Source organism: Panthera onca, chromosome A2 (assembly GCF_046562875.1).
Source record: "Panthera onca isolate mPanOnc1 chromosome A2, mPanOnc1 haplotype 2, whole genome shotgun sequence".
Taxonomy (NCBI): Eukaryota; Metazoa; Chordata; class Mammalia; order Carnivora; family Felidae; genus Panthera; species Panthera onca.
Window position 1 is genome coordinate 144,166,395 of NC_138340.1, and position 18,343 is coordinate 144,184,737.

Here is an 18,343-nt window from a genome sequence, read left to right on the forward strand (position 1 = left end):
ACTTGGCTCTCTCGTTCCCTTCAGCCACCTCCATTAAAAGTCGGTGCTGCGGGATATGCTATTGAAGGAAAGTTTCCGATTTTTTTCTGCCTCCCTTACTTCTGAGGGATAGGTTAGCTGTTGAGAAGAGGGGCTCTCCTGGATTGGGAGCGTGCTTCCTGAAGTGAACTGTGGTGCATATGCCTCCTCCACTTCTTCGGCTTTTGTCATATTTCCTGGAGCTTCTGCTGCAAGTGTGAGGGGAGTCGTGTGTGGTTTCCCAGGAGTTCCTGCGAAGCCTTTGGTGCAGCACATTGACTTTCTAGTCTAGTGCAACAGCTCAGAGACCCTAAGAGTGCATTTCCTTGTGTTCTTAGAGCATAATTGTGACCAGCTGCAGAACTTGCCATTCTGGGAGGCTGAGAGTGAGCCTCTGAGCATTCCCTTATTTTCCCTGCCCTCCCCACCGTCAATATTCTGGGCAGGTGTCTGTGTCCTTGATGAACAAAGGAAATGAATGGCGTCGTTCCTTTGATGGCAGTTGATGGAAATCTGTTCAAGGAGAGACTGTGATTTGTCTTTTCTGTACTTTGCTTCAGTGAGGGTTGTTCTGGAAAATACCTTGTTTTGGGTTGATTTTTCCTATATCTTCAGAAAGATAAGGCCATTCTGCTGTATATCTGGCCTTAACACATTAATGCCACATTAGCATTCTTTACCTAAATGCAGATTTTTAATGATGTGACAGGTTTGATAAGGCTCTGGCTTTTGAACCAGTGCCAAAGTAGTCTTTCATAAACATAAGCAATTTTTATTGTATACCATACTCACTAGACATATAAATTATAACAGAGATTTTGAAGTTGGCATGAGATGAAACTAATTTTGAAACAGAGAAACTAAACTGGATTTCCTAAAATGAACGTTAAATCTCCTCAGGTTCCTTCAGAGAATAGGCTCATTTGTCATTGTATAAAACTTGACAGAATGCTGTATTCATTCATGAAGTGTAGTGCGAATGATGGCTTTAAGCCTCTTTCAATTTCTAGATCTCCTGTTATCTGATCTAATGTCGACATCTCTATTTCACCAAGTGTATATCCTATCATTCATTTACTGGCTCATAAACAATAGCATAGAGGCAAACAAGGAATTCCCTCAAAAGTGTGGATTTCTATTGAAATCCATCCAAAATCATCTCGAAAGGAGTGGTGGCGCATATTTGATTCCTGTGCAGCTGTTTGCGTGGCTTGTGTTCTGACATCCACCTGGTTTCTTTAATAGTGCCCTTGCCTGATTCTGTTTCATCCCTGGGAGCCTCGATCACAGCTATTGCAGCCAATGCTGAGTGGTCCTAGAAGGTTAGCCCAGGGTTCTGCTCTCAGAACCTGTCCAGGCCTCTGTAAAGACCTCTGTCTGTGGATAGAAGGACTGACCTCAAGTGTCAGATATGATGGCAATTCTTAAGCAATTAGGTTCCTTCTTGGTGGGAGAAGCGTTGTTTACTGGTTCTTCTGCATAAGAGTGATTGGATTCTATTTGTGCTGAGCCCAAGTTTTGTCCCCCACGGTGACATTGTATAAATGATGAATACCGTATCCCAGCGTGGGGAGTAGGATGCTGCTCAGCTCTGCTGGGCCGGAACATTCCTGATGCAAACTGCTTTTCCTGACTCACCACCTGAAACCTCTTGCCTGTCTTCTGGGCCCATCAGTTGCGACAGCGAACACCCATGTTTACTCTCGAGTCTGGGAGCAGGCAGGGCAGTTGCTGCCTCAGGGGGGTGGCTAGCACATCATTGCACATTTCTGCCAATTCCCTTCAGACCTCTGCAGCTGTTCAGCATGGCACATGGTGATTAAGAGGCACCGAGAGGGAGCATGTGTGCCTATGTGCCTCTGTGCACGAAAGCTGATTAGGGCAGCCTGTCACAGCTTAAGCAAGATAATGGAGGTAAAATCATCTTTTCTGCCCAGACTATTATTTGACCATCCCAGAGAGTCTATAATATGACAGTTTTGAGGAGTTTCTAGAATGTAGAGAAATAAGATTGAAGGTAAACTGCTGAGGTGCTTTGTTGGGTTCAGTGGTCTCTATTTCAGTTATGGAAATTCACTTCAATTCATTCCCAAGGTGTAATTCTGGCTAAGTGCCTTAATTAGTGGAACCACGCACCTCTCTGAGCCTTGGTTTCATCACTTGTGAACTAGGAATATTATTTGCCTTCCCCTGTCTCCTGGGATTGTTACCAGAATCTAGGATATTAGCCTTTCATATTTTTCCAGATGCCAGTCTGTTGTGGTGTTGTGTTTAATAATGCTGCTTCTTATAGAATCTAGCACAGCCTCCCCTTTTCAGTTATCAATTTTTTTTTAACTGGCTCTGAGGTCAAGAGATGTGAATCAGTGTGCAACTAATTTGACTGCCATCAGCCCATTGCACAGATTTTTCTTTTTAGATTATCTCTCTTTTTTAAAATTTATTATTATTATTTTAAACATTTATTTATTATTCAGAGACAGAGAATGAGCATGGGGGGGTCAGAGAGAGGGGGAGACACAGAATCCGAAGGAGGCTCCAGGCTCTGAGCTGTCAGCACAGAGCCCGACGTGGGGCTCGAACTCACAAACCAAGAGATCATGACCTGAGCCAAAGTCGGACGCTTAACTGACTGAGCCACCCAGGCGCCCCCAGCCCATTGCACAGATTTGAGTAGTATTGGTTGGATGTGGTGTCAAGTTTCCAACTTCCACAAAATGATTGCCTGCTCGGGCATTTGTGTATGTGTAAAGTGTGTATGTGTTGTGTAAAGTGTATGTTTGTGTGTGTGTTCTCTGGATGAGAGAGACGTAGAAGGATACGTGTGTATCTTGGAAGTGTTTCAGAAGCTGTCTGACTTGCCATACTGCCTGGTAGAATTCCCTCCCCATCCTCTGTTTACCATCTGCCACCTGTGCTTTCACTGAAATCTTGACTAAGGAATATGCATGGTGAAGAACTGTCTTGTTACTTTCTTCTGGGGTTCTTCATGGCCCCAATATAGTGGAGAAATGGAATCCATGGTAACTTCCACACGTCTTTCAGTTTTGTGGTGTGATATCCTAGGTGTGTATAAGATGGTGAGAATGATGTCCTCCAAAAATAACCAGGGCTGCAGCCTTCTTCTAGCAGCGGGAGCAGTGTCTTTCTGTGTATATATATTTTTCTTCCTTAGAGAAGGTCAGTCTATTGAAAGGAAGAGTGTGGGTGCCTAAGTCATTTTGTTCTCAGTGGAGGAAGGTAATGGTAACTGGGATCTTCACTGGGAATTTTCTCCCAGCCACCTCATAGAATCTCGAAAGTAGAATCTCAAAATATTTTAAGTCTATGTAATACAGCATTTACAGATGACTTTTAAGTCACTGTAACTCCTGTCCCTTAATTGCACAGTTTCCATCACCATGGGAACTGTTGCATTCAGACTTGTAACTTGTTTGGACAGTGGAGGGGTCAAAAATGGACAGGTGGAAGAGATGGAATCGCAAGAAGCAAGAGTGCATGGAAGCTTCGGCCCTGGCATTATATGCTCAGTCCAGGCTCTCCTATCTCCACTGAAAATTGAGCATTTTTCTTGATAAATGCAGACGCTTGGGAAGTTACTGGGATATAAATAATACCAGGAGTTATTTCAAATTCATACTGCTTTAGATGATTCTTCTCTTTTGGAAAGTTTGTACTTTTCTTCCTGAAGTTCGTACTTTTGGGGGCATGGAACTCCTTGGGGTAGCTGGAAACGATCTTCATGTCCACCAGACTCAAATCCGTCATGTCCAAAACCAAAGTTGTGATATCCTGTCAGAAAATTGGGGCTCCTCCCGTGTTCTGGAAGTCATGCCTCTCTGTTGCTGTTGGAGACATCTTTGACACCCTCTCTTCCTTAACCCCCTTATTCCAGTCCCTCACCAACTCCTGCTGTATAGATATGTGCATTTCCTCTTCCTTCCGTTGTACTGCTGCTGTCTTGTCTTAGATCTCCTCTCACTGAGGCTCCTGGAACTTTTTTTAGTGCTTTTCCCATAGCCACTCTTTCCCATTGCAGTCCATTCTCCACCTGCAGCTACTGGGAGCTTTACCAATGACAGTAACATTGTGCTCTGCCATTGCCTAAGGCTTTGGCTTCTCATTGCTTCCTTTGGCTTACTAGGTCCTGCATAATGTGGTTCCATCCTGCTTCCCAGAAAGAAGCTCCTACCCCTTTTCTGATCCACCTCCTGGCCCGCTTTCTGGCATTCCATTAGGTTTCTGAACTACATTATGCTCCCTCTCACTTCAGGGCTTTTGCACTTGGAATTTGTTCTGTTTGGGATACCCACTTTGTCCTCCTTTCCCCTTCCTTATTAATCTCACAATTATCCTTCAGATTTAATTTAAACTTGACTTTGTGGAGAAAGTCGACCCCCCTTTTCTAATATTTTCTTCACAGTTTTTCACATCTTAATGTATTTGAGAGATTCTCTGTTACTATCTCTCTCTTGTTAGATTCATTATATTAGGCCAACTGGGGCCCACATCTGTTTTGCTCAGTACATGCAGTTTATGATGCACAGTAGGTGCTCAATAAATTTCTTCCAAATTAATTAACTTTAGGGGAAAATGGGAGCAATGGGATGAAGGCTGTGTGGATCCAGATGTGAATATATTAAGGGTGGTAGGAACTGGCCCTACCTGATTTGCCTAGGGTTAGCCAGCTGTGGAAGACGTGGCACGAGATTATCTCTTCGTGGCAGGACTCTCGAGTCAACCTGGAAATGGTTGATACTACATATAAATGACCTTCCCTCTATTTCTGGGTTAATGTGCTTTGAGAACCGGTTGGTGACCCAACTACTGTTAATAGCCTTATTTCCTTAGGATGCCAACTATAGATGAAGATGTGGCTTGTTCGCAATTTGGTGAATACTTACATATGATTTTCATGCTGTTCCAATTTGTACTGTGAGCTAGACAGACTTCTTGGGACACTTTACATAACGCTCATTCAAGCTTAACAGGGTCAGAGCTGTCATTCATTGTCCTTTGTGGTAAGCACTGAGTATTTAATTTTACTTAATTTACTTAATTTTACTCCATCCCAAGATGTATCATTCCTAATTTTACAGGTAAAGAAACTAAAGCTCATAGAAATTAAGTGTCTTATCTAGGTGTCTATGCATTTCATTGCTGTGCTAAATTAAGGGTCTAGAAAGGCCCACCACCATGTTGTGTTACTGAATAATGTAGATACATAGGGTCATGGTCCTCTTTGGGATAACATCAGTTCTTGTATATAACACATACCTGGCATACTACAAGAAGTTGATTTCTGTAGCTGTAGGATCCTAGTCTACAGATCTCAGCAGGTGATAAGAGCACCATAGATCAGCCCTTTGAATGCCTTCAGCCCTCTAGACATGATCTCATTAGTCTTTGAGATGTCCCTGTGAAGTGATGTTTCATCAAATTGTTCTTCGGAGAAACCTATGTCAGATTACATGTTCTTCTGCTGGTTACACAGACAATGTGAGGTCGTAGGTAACATTGCTAAGCCAATGTTGAGGCTTGATTTCCTTTTCTCTTTGATCTCTTGGCATAGGTGTGACTTGGGAGCATCTGGGAGAAAGGAGAGGTCAGGTTGCTTTTTCATCTTGGCCCAAAGCCAGGGAGTAGTTGAGGCGCACTCAGTGCTCCTTCCCCTGTGCAAGGACAGATCTCTGAAGGTACCTGGAGGAACATTCCTTAGCAGAAGCAGTTTTTCACTCAACTTTTGGAAGCTCTTCAAGGACCTGGAGCTTTCTTGAGGAGGAACTCCTTCACTCCTTGCTTGTTATTTAACAGGGCCATCCTTTTCCTTAAAAACACATCTAAGTTCTGTCTTTTGCAGTGTGTTACTTAATCAGCTGTGTTGAGTGCAAAGCTGGAAGTCAGCGGATTTTTGTTCTTAATTACTTGCGATGTATTTTAGTTTGGTTTTTATAAACATTTCCTTTGTCATCTCCTCATTTTCCACTTCATATTAATTTGATTCACTCATGATATGGAAAAGTCCTTTACATTAGTGATCAAAATAGGCCCTGAGGTTGTGAATGAGTTGTGATTTAAATTGACAGGTTTATACGAGGTTGCTTGTCCTTGCCTTCTCTGGGCCAGCTGTTACCATCAACATGGCTGTAAATTTTTTGAATAAATGACTGTAGATATTCACCAAATCCAGAGATGACTTGAATGACTTACAATTTCTGACTGCTTTTTTCTAGTAAGACTTCTCCCACCTAGGCATGAAGGCAATGTGTCAGGATGCATTGGAGACCAAGGGTCATCTACATGCCCTTTACCTTATGGACTTTGGGAATGATCCTTGATTCGTTAGCTCACTTATCTAGTGAAAGTAATTAACAAAACTGTAGAGTTGTCTGTTTCTGAAAATTTGGCCGTTCTCGGCAAGGTAGCTTTCTACCTGCTGCCACCTAAATGCCTTTTAAGTAATGAGTTCTTGAATGTTTTATGTGCGGCTTTTGAAAAGTACCTCTGCGCTTTCAGGGCCGTCAGGGTGTGTAGCTGAGCACATTGCTTCTTGGTGAAAGTGTGGTATTTGTATGATGTACATTGTAATATCCTCTTCAAAAAGCATCTGTCTCTAAGTTAAATGAAAAAAACTAAAACCTTCAACTGCATTCCTGGAAATTTCTGTATGTTCACCTGTGGGAAATGATTCATTAGCTACCAGAATCCTCGAGATTCTCCGATCTGGGTAATACTCTTATGTTGTTCTGCTTATTATTAAAGACTCTTCCCTGGACTCCCAAGTTGCTCACAGTTTTCTGGTGAAAGTTCTTCTGTTTAGAACATGATTTGTGGTCAGTCTCTCTTAAGCCACCCACTCCAGATCTTTTTGGCTAGGTTTCTGAAATGTCGTCCTTGGGGCTGGAACTTTCCATGCTTATTCTCTGCAAACTAGGATTTTATTTTAGGGGGAGATTTGTGCTGAATCAGCTCAGCTGTGTTTGGGGGTAGGGAGAGGACAGCCTTTTTTTCCCTCTTTAAAAATAACCCTTATGTGCCAAAAACCTTACAAAATGTGCTGAATTGCAAATCTTCGAACGTCCTATACCTCCTGGTTTACAGAGACTAGATTCTTTTGCACTTGCGCTCTGTGACAGTGTACAGAATATCTCATGTTGTAGATGAGTATAAAGTGGGATGGGGTATAGATGTACTCAACTGGAAAAGGAACTCGACTCTTGCTATCTTTCTCAACATTATTTTCTCCAATAGTTTCATCTTAAAAGGACCTATAGAGAGATAGTGCATGTAACTTTTCTAACAACAAAAAATTCTTAAGAAAACATCCTGTACATGTTTGCAAAATAATACATCATTGAGAATCGGTGAATTCCATTTTTAAGCACTGACTTTCCAGGGTTTCCTTCTCTGTGACCTCTCTTGTTGATTTGTTTGTGTTTTTTACATTCGGAGAGTTAGGCTAATAATTCTGGTTACTTGCATGTTTCTTTGCCGAGGGTGTAACCAACCTGCGTATGTACAAGAAGGCAGTGTATACAGTGTCTGTTGGTTCTAAGGTGGAGATTTCATCAACTCCTCACATCCGGGTGATAGAAATGGTGTTTTTGGACTATATCTTCATAATTAGGGTCGTGTAGTTGTAAGCTCCTTGTTTTAATGTGTTTAAAGTCTGAGTGAAGTCTTTTGCTCTTATCTGAAACAAGTTCATTTATTGATACCTGGAACTGCCTTCTTGTTTTCGCTTGCTAGTTAACTTTTCTCTGGCAAGTTTTCAGGTATTCCTAAAGTGTTGCAATGTTATTTCATGAGGATTGCTGGCTTGGGCAGTCTTTCCTGGTATTTTCATGGTGATAGGTGTAGTGGGCTCTGTAGTTTGCTGCACCCCGGTTCATGTCCATTTGGAACCTCAGAATGTGATCTTATGTGGAAATAGTTCCTTGCAGATGTAATTGAAGTTGAAATGAGATCATACTGGATTTGTGTGGGCCCTACACTCAATGACTGGTGCCCCTTTCAGAAGAGGATGGGACACGGAGGCCAACAGAAAGCCATGTGATAGCGGACGTTGGAGATTGAAGTGAGGTAGTTGTGAGTCAAGAAACGCCAAGGATGGCCAGGAGCCACCAGGAGCTGGGAAGAGGCAAGGGAGGATTCTTTCCTGCAGCCTTCAAAGGAGGAGCATGGCCCTGTCAACACATTGATTTCAAACCTGAAATATTCACAAGGAAAATAGTTTAGCTTCTTCATGTGTCTGACCACTTGGCTCTTGGTTAGAGTTCTCGTTCCTGGGTTTGTACCTTGGTAATGACCTGCTCTGCAAAATTAATCCAAAGGAAAGGGTCTGAATGTTCTTTTCACTTCTCGTCCCCTCCCTGCCTGTGTTGTCTTGCTTTTTTATCTTTGCATTTATTCTTTTGTCATTACTTACCTTGGTTTATGCATTTGCTGTAGAATAATTGATACTTGAGAGCACGTTTCTAGTTTTGTCAGTAGGCTCATCCTGACACTTGTCCCGTTTCCCTTCCTTGGAGGATGAATGCTGCTGTCCACTTAAGAAGGCTTCCATAGCCAGGGCCTCTGTGGCTTCTACTTCAGTAATTAGCAGCATTTTGAAATATGGCGTGCTCTGGGAGGAATCATTCCTGGCAATAGCTTTTGATGAACCATGCTCATCCCATTCAAGGGTGATGAATAGGACATTAGGAATAATTACAAGTCTGTATTCTGGAGCACCATGTCTAACGTTTTGCCTGCAGAGCTATGCATGAATTTCTTTCTGTAACGATAGGAATCTCAGGCTTTGTCTTCAACCAGGCCTTTTTGAGCCAGGTATTTTTTCCTGCAACTGCCTTTTCTCTTCTTCTGGTTTCAACAAGTGTTTGGATTGGGCTGTGCTGGGCAGATGAGCAGTTAGTCATCTTCTGAAGACAAAGGTCAAGTCGACTTACTCTCTTTGAGGACTCAGTCCTTGAAACTTCGGTGATGCCTAATTGCTTGATATGTTAAGAAGGCCAGGAGTGGTAGCCTAGTGAAATCAATTCATTTTTATTCATTTACCGGATATTTTTTTGAGCAACTACTATGTGGCGTACCTTATTCTAGGCATTTGGGGTAGAGCCTTACAAACTCCTGTTCTCGTGGAGTTTTAGAAGAGATACATATGATTATTAGGTACCTTCATGGAGGTAAGGTCAAGATGAATAAAATATCATCTGTGTCACCAGTTGCTTACAGTCTAACTGGGACAAGATTACGTCAAAATGGGTGAAGTTGAATAGGAACATATTTGAAGAACTGGCGAGATAGCAGAAATGTGTCTCTTGGCGGTATTAGCTTAATACTAATATGAATTATACAGACGATAGTTGTCTGTCAGAAGCAGGAGAGGTCTTAACCTGCTGTGTGACCTTATCCACTTATAGGTTTCCACTACCACATGTACTGCTGACACTCGCATGTGAATATTTCCACTCATAACTTCTTTCTCCTCCTACAGACGTTTCTAGCTGCTGACCACTGGTTACTCAAATACAGATTCCAGTAAATAGGTGACATCTATTACATCCAAAATGTAGCTCATGGCCTCCATATGATTTTTCATCCCTGCCCACAAAATGTCTTGATTACCTTTGCTGTTGGTCTTAAATAATGTCTCCCCTGTCCATTGTCCTGAACTTTAGAGTCTGCGATGTCCTTATCCTAAGTTCGCCTGATTCTGCCACGGTTATCTTTTTCAAATCCTCCTTTTCACAATACTCCCAGTGACTGTTAGTCTCTTTGCTGCTTATATTATATCTCAATTTAATTATTGCAGCTCCACCTTAGGTGGTTGGCCTGCTCCTTCTGGTCTTTGCACACTTTCATGTTACTGTCAGACTGCCTTCTGTATGCACACTCCTGATCCTTTCACAAACTCTGGGGATCTCCAGATGCTTCCAGTAAGACATCTAATTCCTTAAGTGAACGTACAATCAAAGGCGGTTGTGTATAAAATACTGTAATGCCATTTCCAGTCTTCCTATTGTACGTTCATAGAGTGTGTCACAAAGAATTTCTCACCATTCTGTGGACACGGCCCAGCCCTTTCACACCCTCCTGCCTTCACACTTGTTTCTCTTTAAGCATCTTCCCAATGTCCTGTATTCCAGGCTCCCCATGTGAAGTTTGGGCTCTCCAGCCTCCTTGCATACTTTTGTGCCCACTTCTCCTGGAGCATTTTCCCAGTCTGACCTCCCTCTCCCAGCCCTACAGGGCAGAGAGTTTACCTTACTTTTTGTTCAGCTTGCAGTCCCTGACGTCGGGAATCTGGTTTGATCCCCATCAAGTCTTCACAGAAGAGGTTGGATTTGTCCTGTATCTAGGAGGTCTTAAAGATTGGGGAGAAGGGAAGCAAAAATAAGATAAAAACGGAGAGGCAGACACTCCATAAGAGACTCTTAAATGCGGAGAACAAACTGAGGGTTGCTGGTCGGGTAGTGGGTGGAGGGCCAGGCTAAATGGTCGATGGGCATTAAGGAGGGCACTTGTTGGGATGAGCACTGGGCATTGTATGTAAATGATGAATCACTAAATTCTGTTCCTGAAATCGTTATGCTATATGTTAACTAACTTGGACTTAAACATTTAAAAACAAGAAAGGTTGGGGATATGTAGATATACGAAGAAGGGATGCAGAGAGCTCACATTATAGTTCTAAGCCAGGGAGCTGGTTTCCTTGTCGCCTGCTTTCTTTAATTTCCTCCTCCTGAGAGACTTTGAGCCTGGCTTCAGTGAAACTCTAGGCACGGTGTTGTCTGAGAGACAAAGGCATTAAAAATATGTAGCATAAGTGTATGTTTTGTCTCTTGAAAAAGAGAAATGAATCATGATTGTGAACTCACCTCCCCACCTGGCTCGGTGCCTAGTGCGGCCTGCCCCTCACTGCCAGGCTGCTCTTTGACGTTTTTGTGCTGCTGCCTGAGCAGTCCTTCCTGGGTGCTAGAGGTCTGGTCTGGGGCTGTTTCTGTGACTTTACTTCATAGTCAAAAGTGTGCAGTATTTGTAATTTGTTCTCTTTTAAATTGATTTGACAGGGATTTAGTGGGCAAAATTAATATTTTTTTTTATTTGAGTCTCCATTATTTTAAAACTTGGTGGCCCCTGACTACTCGCTGCTCTTCCCATCCTCCCCGACTTGGGGTTCATAATGTCCCTAGTCTCCAATAATAGTTTGAATGAATTGAAAGTAAGTTGCTGACTTGCTCCACTTTGCCATTTCTGCAGTATATGGGGTACCTTTTAGCCTGGCAGTTTCCTGCTGAGCCCAGCTCCTCGGAGCCTGGCAGGCTCAAACTCTGATGGTAGAGGGCTGAGAAAGGAGAGACCAGTTAGAGCATCTGACTTCTCCCTGCTAAGCCAGGTTTCTGCCACTTCTAAACCTCTGGCCCTTCTTTATATTTAAAAAAAATTAAAAAAAAAAAAAAAAAAAGGCGGGGAAGGGAAGAAAATACGGAATTAGAAGAAAGAAAGGAAGAAGATCCCAGAAGTGACTTGATCACTGGTTAGAAATTAGGTGAACAAGTTTTGGTGAAATGGTACCTACCACATGGCAGCTGGTGAAGTTCTTGTTTTTTTATTGACTCTCAACAGCTAAGAGATGTAATCTTAAGTGTATGGTCTGAGTGTTCACAAAGCCTCTGTTTCTTCATTTGTAAATTGGACAGGATATTTTGACAGCTGTGATTTCTTAGGTGCACTAGTGTAGGGAGGGAACGGTAGCAGAGCTGTATGAGGAGTAACTTTTGGACAGGACAGAAAGAAACTGTTTTAAGTTCCTCGGGATGGAAATACAAACTAGTATCTGAAAAGCAGGCCTCCAGCCTTTTCTACAGCTTATCAGCCCACATTACAGTGAAGAGGTAGGACATTTCTGTCATCTCAGAGGCAGGAAGACACGGCAGCTAAAGCTTGTGTATGTTCATATTCTTACGCTACACACGAATTCCTTTCTTTCAGTGTGCCTTATTTGCTTAAATTGTGAGATGCGAAGGAATGGAGTGGATGGAAAATACATCCTCTAAAAAGATGATCTTACTAAAAAAATCCAGAAAGACTCAATTAGTCATCGTAGTATATCCAATCAGACTCTGGTATAACCACATTTACTGATAAATGTGTATTTTTCCTAGTAGAGACTCTGGGGCGGGGGAGCACCACAGAGAAGCTGGCAGATTTCCATGGCCTGAGCTGGCTTCACTTCACAGGGTGGGCTGAAGGTAGAAAAGCTTGGGCACCTGGAGCCCCAGACCTGAAGTGCATCTTATCCTGACTCCATGACCTTGGATGCATTCTTTTGTATTAGCTCTTAGTTTCCTTATCGTGAAAGGGGAGCGAACTGCCAATCCCAAAGATCTGTTCCTAAACCCAGTAGTGAAGATTTTTTTTTTGTCCCGTTAGCACTGATTGACCTACCTGATGCTTTTATATTTCTGTAAGTTTCATCTTTTGCTACCAAAGGTTTATTTTAAATATCAATGAATGTGAATACCTGTGGTAGGCAAAATGATAAGATTAAGGAGGTTATGTGTGTAAGACACACACACCTGAGTCTTGTGACCACTGGGTGATTCTTTATACTAAGAGCAGTGAATGTCAGGAGACTGTTGGCGAGCTGCCATATAAATCTTTACCTACCGCCTCTATGAAGCAGCTCTAATTAGCTTTTACCTACCAGCTCTCTCCCTCCTCAAGAGAAGACTAGGAAATTGAATTCATTCTTTTCCTGTTTGTGCTTATGTGACTGAGTTATAGTTAGAGCATCTTTTATGTCTTTTCATCTGAAATGTTGGGTCTGAATGGTTATGGTTCGGGTTACAGTCTGGTTTACCAGTGGGGCAAGGGCCTCTTTTCTCCTTTTTTAGGACCTATGTCTTCAAATGATTTTCTCCCTTTTGAGAGCTGGTGTTTGTTTCCTTCCATCATTCATCAATTCACTAAATTTTGAAATGATGGCTTTAGAAGCCAAATCCATCAGAATGATTGATTCTCTGACGTCTCGGTCTGGCACTGTTTCCGCACTTCCACACTGTCCACCAGGTTCTCTCGTGGCCAGCGGTGCCGCCAGCTGTGTGGAAGAAAGGTAGCACGTGGTTTGAACTCTCCATGTGTGAAGTTCTTGAAGATGAAAGACAAAGAGGAATCGTGTTGTTGCTCTTCCGCTCTTCTGGTTTGGTGGTCACTAATCATAACCTTCCAAAGGGAAAATCGTAATGGGATCGCAAAATGTATTAGACTTAAAAGCTATTTTCTCTACCAGTGGAGAATGAAAGTGGTGTTGATAGTCTCTTTATCCCTCCCTTTACGGACACAAAGTTCCTCTGCTTTTCCTTTTCTCTCTAACCTCCTTGTTGTTTTCCTTCCTCCCTCGATTTAGTCTTCCTTTCCCCTTCCATTTCTCTGCCTTCCATTTTCCATCCCCCTCCTCAAAGGTGCATAGACCTTCAACACGAGCAACTTCAAAATTCATAGCCTGTAGTTGCTCTCATCTTCCAGTACACACACCCCATCTGCCGTACTGTCTGACTTGGCCGTGGCAGTGGATCCCTGGGACCTTTCTGGCCTTACGAGGAAAAAAGTGATTTGCTAAATGTCATTTTTTCTTGTTTCTGTTCTTCCTCTCAGCAGCATGAAACTTGGTTCAGTACCAGAGTTGCTGGAGCATTTGCTTCTCTGAACAAGGTCCACTTAGTTCGCTTGATGGTTCCAGGTTCTCTTTGGGCTTGGGTCCTCTTGGACGAACATGAAAATTTCCAGGCTAGATAATAATTGTGGTACATTCAAGACTCTTGAGTGCTTTAATTGTCATTTCTTAGTGTTTTGGGAAAAGGGAAGACACGAACGAGGAAGCAATTGCCAGTCACTTTTTTCAGTCTGATTTCCCTTCGCACAGGGTTTCTAGTTGATGGGCCAGGGTATGTGTGTCCTTGCTAGACGTTCTAATGCCACCACTGCTTGGTGCTGCCCCAAGTACAAGTATGAGTGAGGGACTTGAGCATTGTATCCACAGGAAAAGAGAAACTATTTGGATGGCTCAAGAAGCCTTGGGAAGCTGGTTGCGTGGCTTAACTTCCTGGAATTCACGTTCACGTTTGTTTTTTCCTTGGCTGCATGTCATCATCCCTGTCCTCCAAATCGTGTGTGTCCAGGGTGATGAGTAGCAGTGCAGAGTTGATGGCTCTGGGTCTTGCTTTTTCCCTTCCTTCAGAGACGCTTTGTGTTGGTGTGATTTCCATGACAAGGCAAAGATACTTTTCCTTATAGGGTTTTTTAAATTTAATTTTTAAACAGCCAGGAAGACAGAATTCAAAACGTTTTTGTGGTTTTATTTGACATAGCAAGTTCTTTACTTTAAAAAAAAAAAATAGATGTAGATATCAGTTTTAGAAAGCACATATATGGATAAAGTAGTGATTCTTTTTTTATTTCCTCCTAAAGATTTTCATAGTCAAATCAAGAAACTAAATGCTTTTGGTTGCTTCATTTGCTGAAATAGAAATTTGGAAGTCATTTGGCAAGATAGCCAGTGCGGGAACCTAGGATATTTTTTGACAGACTATTGTATAAAATAGGCAGACATTTAAATTAGTTAACATATCTTTTATCTTTTAGACACTTTTATTTACTAGGAAACCAATAACATTGATTTAAGTTTTTCCCTTTTCTTTTTGGTATGGTGTTCACCTCTTATATTGATTATTTTGAGTAGGTAATTTGTTTCATTTATTTCAAAACTCAAATGATAATAAAGGGTATACAGTTGGGAGAGCTCCCTTCTACCCTCCCCTGGTCCTTTGCTAATTCAGTTTTACCTTCTCAAACAACCATTATTACTATTTCCTTGTGAATCTTTCCAGAGATATTTTAGGCCTATATAGGCAGATGTTTGTGGGTGGGTGGATGTTCTTCTCCCTTTTAACACAAATGCTAGCATCGTAAATACAGTTAAAATTTTGTACAGATAACCAGAAATAGTATCCTTGCATTTGTATTTATGTGCTTAAAAGTACTAAATGGTTGTTGTTGATCTGCACAATTTAGGGAAAGCTTAGAATCTTCCTACAAAATTTCAGCCTAGTTTTCTTTGCGGCCATAATTTTCCTACTTGAAAATGTAATTATGCATTCTGCTAATATTGGTGATATTGTCCATTCTATTTTGGTTATGATACTGTATTTTGGTTTTGGTGTTGTGTTACAAATAACATTTACTGCCTATTTTGTCAGTCACAAAAGCAACACTGATTGTCTCTTCTAAAAATATATTTAAAAAAAAGAAGAAAGAAAGAAAGAAATTAAAGCAAAAGGAAACTACTACCCAGGGGTAGTATCTATTAATACTTGAGTGTATATATTCCAGTCTTCTTTTTATATATTTGGGTATTTGCATAATTTTCAACTTAGCTTGTAATTGTGTGGTACTTACTGTTTTGTAACCTTCACTATGATGGTTTCCCTGTGCCCTTAGACTTCTACCTGAGATACTTTTGTCATTTAATATCAAGTGAATGTTTAATCAATATCTTAATGTTGGCTATTTGTAGTGGTTTAGCATATGGACTTTGGAACCAAACAGACATGGGTTTGAATCTCTGGGGTAGCATTGCCTAACACAGACCTGTCATGAGCATTAAGTGAGGTACTATATGTGAAGCATTAGGTACAATGTTTGGCATATCATCAGAACTCAATCGACAATTGCAAACTACTGAGTCAGGGCTTAGGAAAATTAAGAACAGGGAGCAGTTTATAATATGACGACCACAACGAACTGGTTCTAGTCTCTGTCTTGATAAGGTTGATTGAGAGCTAGAGAGAGGGGCAACTGAAAAGGCAACACGTGGGAAAGTGGGGAGGAATAGAGAGTGAATTTTTATGAGAAACAGCAGCCAGCATTCTCTTTTGCTTAGGGCCCTGTTGCCTTCAAAGCCAGTCTAACAAGTTTAAAGTCTATTGCTTGCCCTTCTTCTTAAGATTGTCTTTTTGAGCCTAGGTGTTCTTTGGCCCTTGACTGGGTTGGCCCTGACTTGGGTGCCTGACTTAGTGAGGAAGTGGGAGTGGGCGTGGGTAAGCAAGAGCTTGGAGAGAACTTTACGTGCTGTTTCCTTCTTTTCTGAGAATTCTGGTATGTTTTTCACAGCCTGATAGAGTTCCCATGGGAACTGGCAGGAGCTCTGATGAGAATTTAATTTACTGTGACCCAAAGGAAGGGAAATAAAGAGACAAGTATGCCCCATCCAGCAAATCCCCCCACCCCCTTCTTTCTGAAATCCCACACTTGAAGCTAAAAATTGAGAAGTCTCCTTCTAAACTTAACCTATTCAACCATACCGTTTGATCATTAGAACTAAATGTTGGATACCCTGCCTTTCCGCCCTCCAAACGAAAGCTCAGTTAATTAATTCAGTATTTCAAAATATTATTTATTTGACACTTTTTCTTTTAAAAGATTTGACACTTTTTCTTTTAAAAGCTGGACTGTTAACTTGAAGAGTAGTTAATTCAGATACTCATTAAATTTGAAGTAATGCTGTGAAGCGTTTATTTCTAATTCCATAGGCAGTACCTTTTGTTTAAAGTACCGCACCTGATGCTTCAAGTGAGAGTTCTCTTAAGATTTGTATTATAGAGTGATGATTTTTGGTCGTGCATCTTTTTTTTTTTTTAATATTTTTTAACGTTTATTCATCTTTGAGACAGAGAGAGACAGAGCATGAATGGGGGAAGGTCAGAGAGAGAGGGAGACACAGAATCTGAAACAGGCTCCAGGCTCTGGGCTGTCAGCACAGAGCCCGACATGGGGCTCGAACTCACGGACCGCGAGATCATGACCTGAGCCGAAGTCGGACGCCCAACCGACTGAGCCACCCAGGCGCCCCTGGTCGTGCATATCTTTAGTCAACACTTAAGCAACTGAGGATTTACTGGTGCTACATATGGAAAATGAAGTACAAATGCTGCTTTATTTTATTATTTTTTTAAATGTAGGCAAACTGGCTATACAGATACGGTGTCATAGTGTAATTTTTCCATACTGTTACTTTTGTTTCCATTGATTCTAAATGGTGTCCTTTTTTACTGTTTAGTGCATAATAACCAAACGTTTGATTGAAATAAATGACCAGATCTTCTGTACATCCTCAGCCCTGTTGTCATTTATCATTGCAGGAAAATTGCCACTTTGAATCTGTCATAGAAAGGCAGTTATAAGAAAACTTCATTAAAAAAAGTAGTGAGGTTTTATTTTGTTTTTGTAAACATCTAAGCCAAATTCCCTCATGTAATTAAACCTATTTCTCTCCTTGGTCATTGGACACAGAACAAGTGTCCGAGGCCACCTCAGTGATGGCCTTCATGTTATCTGAAACTTCATAAGCCTATTTTAAGGGCTAAACCAACTCAGGTTTAGGATTGAGTCCCTTTGGCCAGATAGCCTGGAATGTGAATTCTGATTTCATTCATTTTCACTGTGTTAATCACTTCACCTGTTTTTGTCGTCATTGTGGTAGAGCTAGCATTCCCACTGCTAGGAAAAGAGGAAGGATTCCTTTGCAATTTCCACAGATACAAATCCTTTCTTTCTTTCTTTCTTCCTTCCTTCCTTCCTTCCTTCCTTCCTTCCTTCCTTTTTCTTTCTCTTTCTTTCTTTCTTTCTTTCTTTCTTTCTTTCTTTCTTTCTTTCTTTCTTTCTTTCTTTTTTGAGTGAGAGAGAGAGACAGACAGACCAGGTGCCAGCAGGGGAGGAGCAGAGAGAGAGGGAGACACAGAATCTGAAGCAGGCTCCAGGCTCCGAGCTGTCAGCACAGAGCCCGACACGGGGCTCGAACTCAAAAAACTGTGAGATCATGACCTGAGTGGAAGTCAGATGCTTAACCAACTGAGCCACCCAGGCGCCACCATTTTTATTTAAGTTTGCATTAAAAAATGATTGCGGAATGGAGTGTCTTCATTTTGGGTGGTTCTGACATCTTGCTACTGTTTATCATCCTGTTCCTTTAGTTCTCAACTTTGAAAGCTTTGCAAACCTCTAATCTTGAACTTTTTTGTGAATAACCCCGGTGACTTCCATCTTCGGTTGTGATTTGCCAGATTTTTTACCTGTGTTTGGGAGGAACGTTATACAGTTACCATTGATTTGTAAGTTATTTTTGAAAATAAGGAAGTAGGAGCATATGAATGCTGAATAAAAATTGGTCAGTAATAAAAATTGGTCAGTTGATTACAAGCCTTGCGAAGACTTACGTAGAGACAGCGAATTTAGTCTCCTCCGTTATCAGTGACACACAGGTTAC

General features: G+C 41.5%; 1 protein-coding gene across 1 annotated transcript in view; it reads left to right on the top strand.

Moving 5' to 3' along the window:
* The window catches only part of SND1 (staphylococcal nuclease and tudor domain containing 1), a 422,669-nt gene that overhangs the window by 151,153 nt on the left and 253,173 nt on the right, over window positions 1-18,343 (top strand). The window lies entirely within an intron of this gene.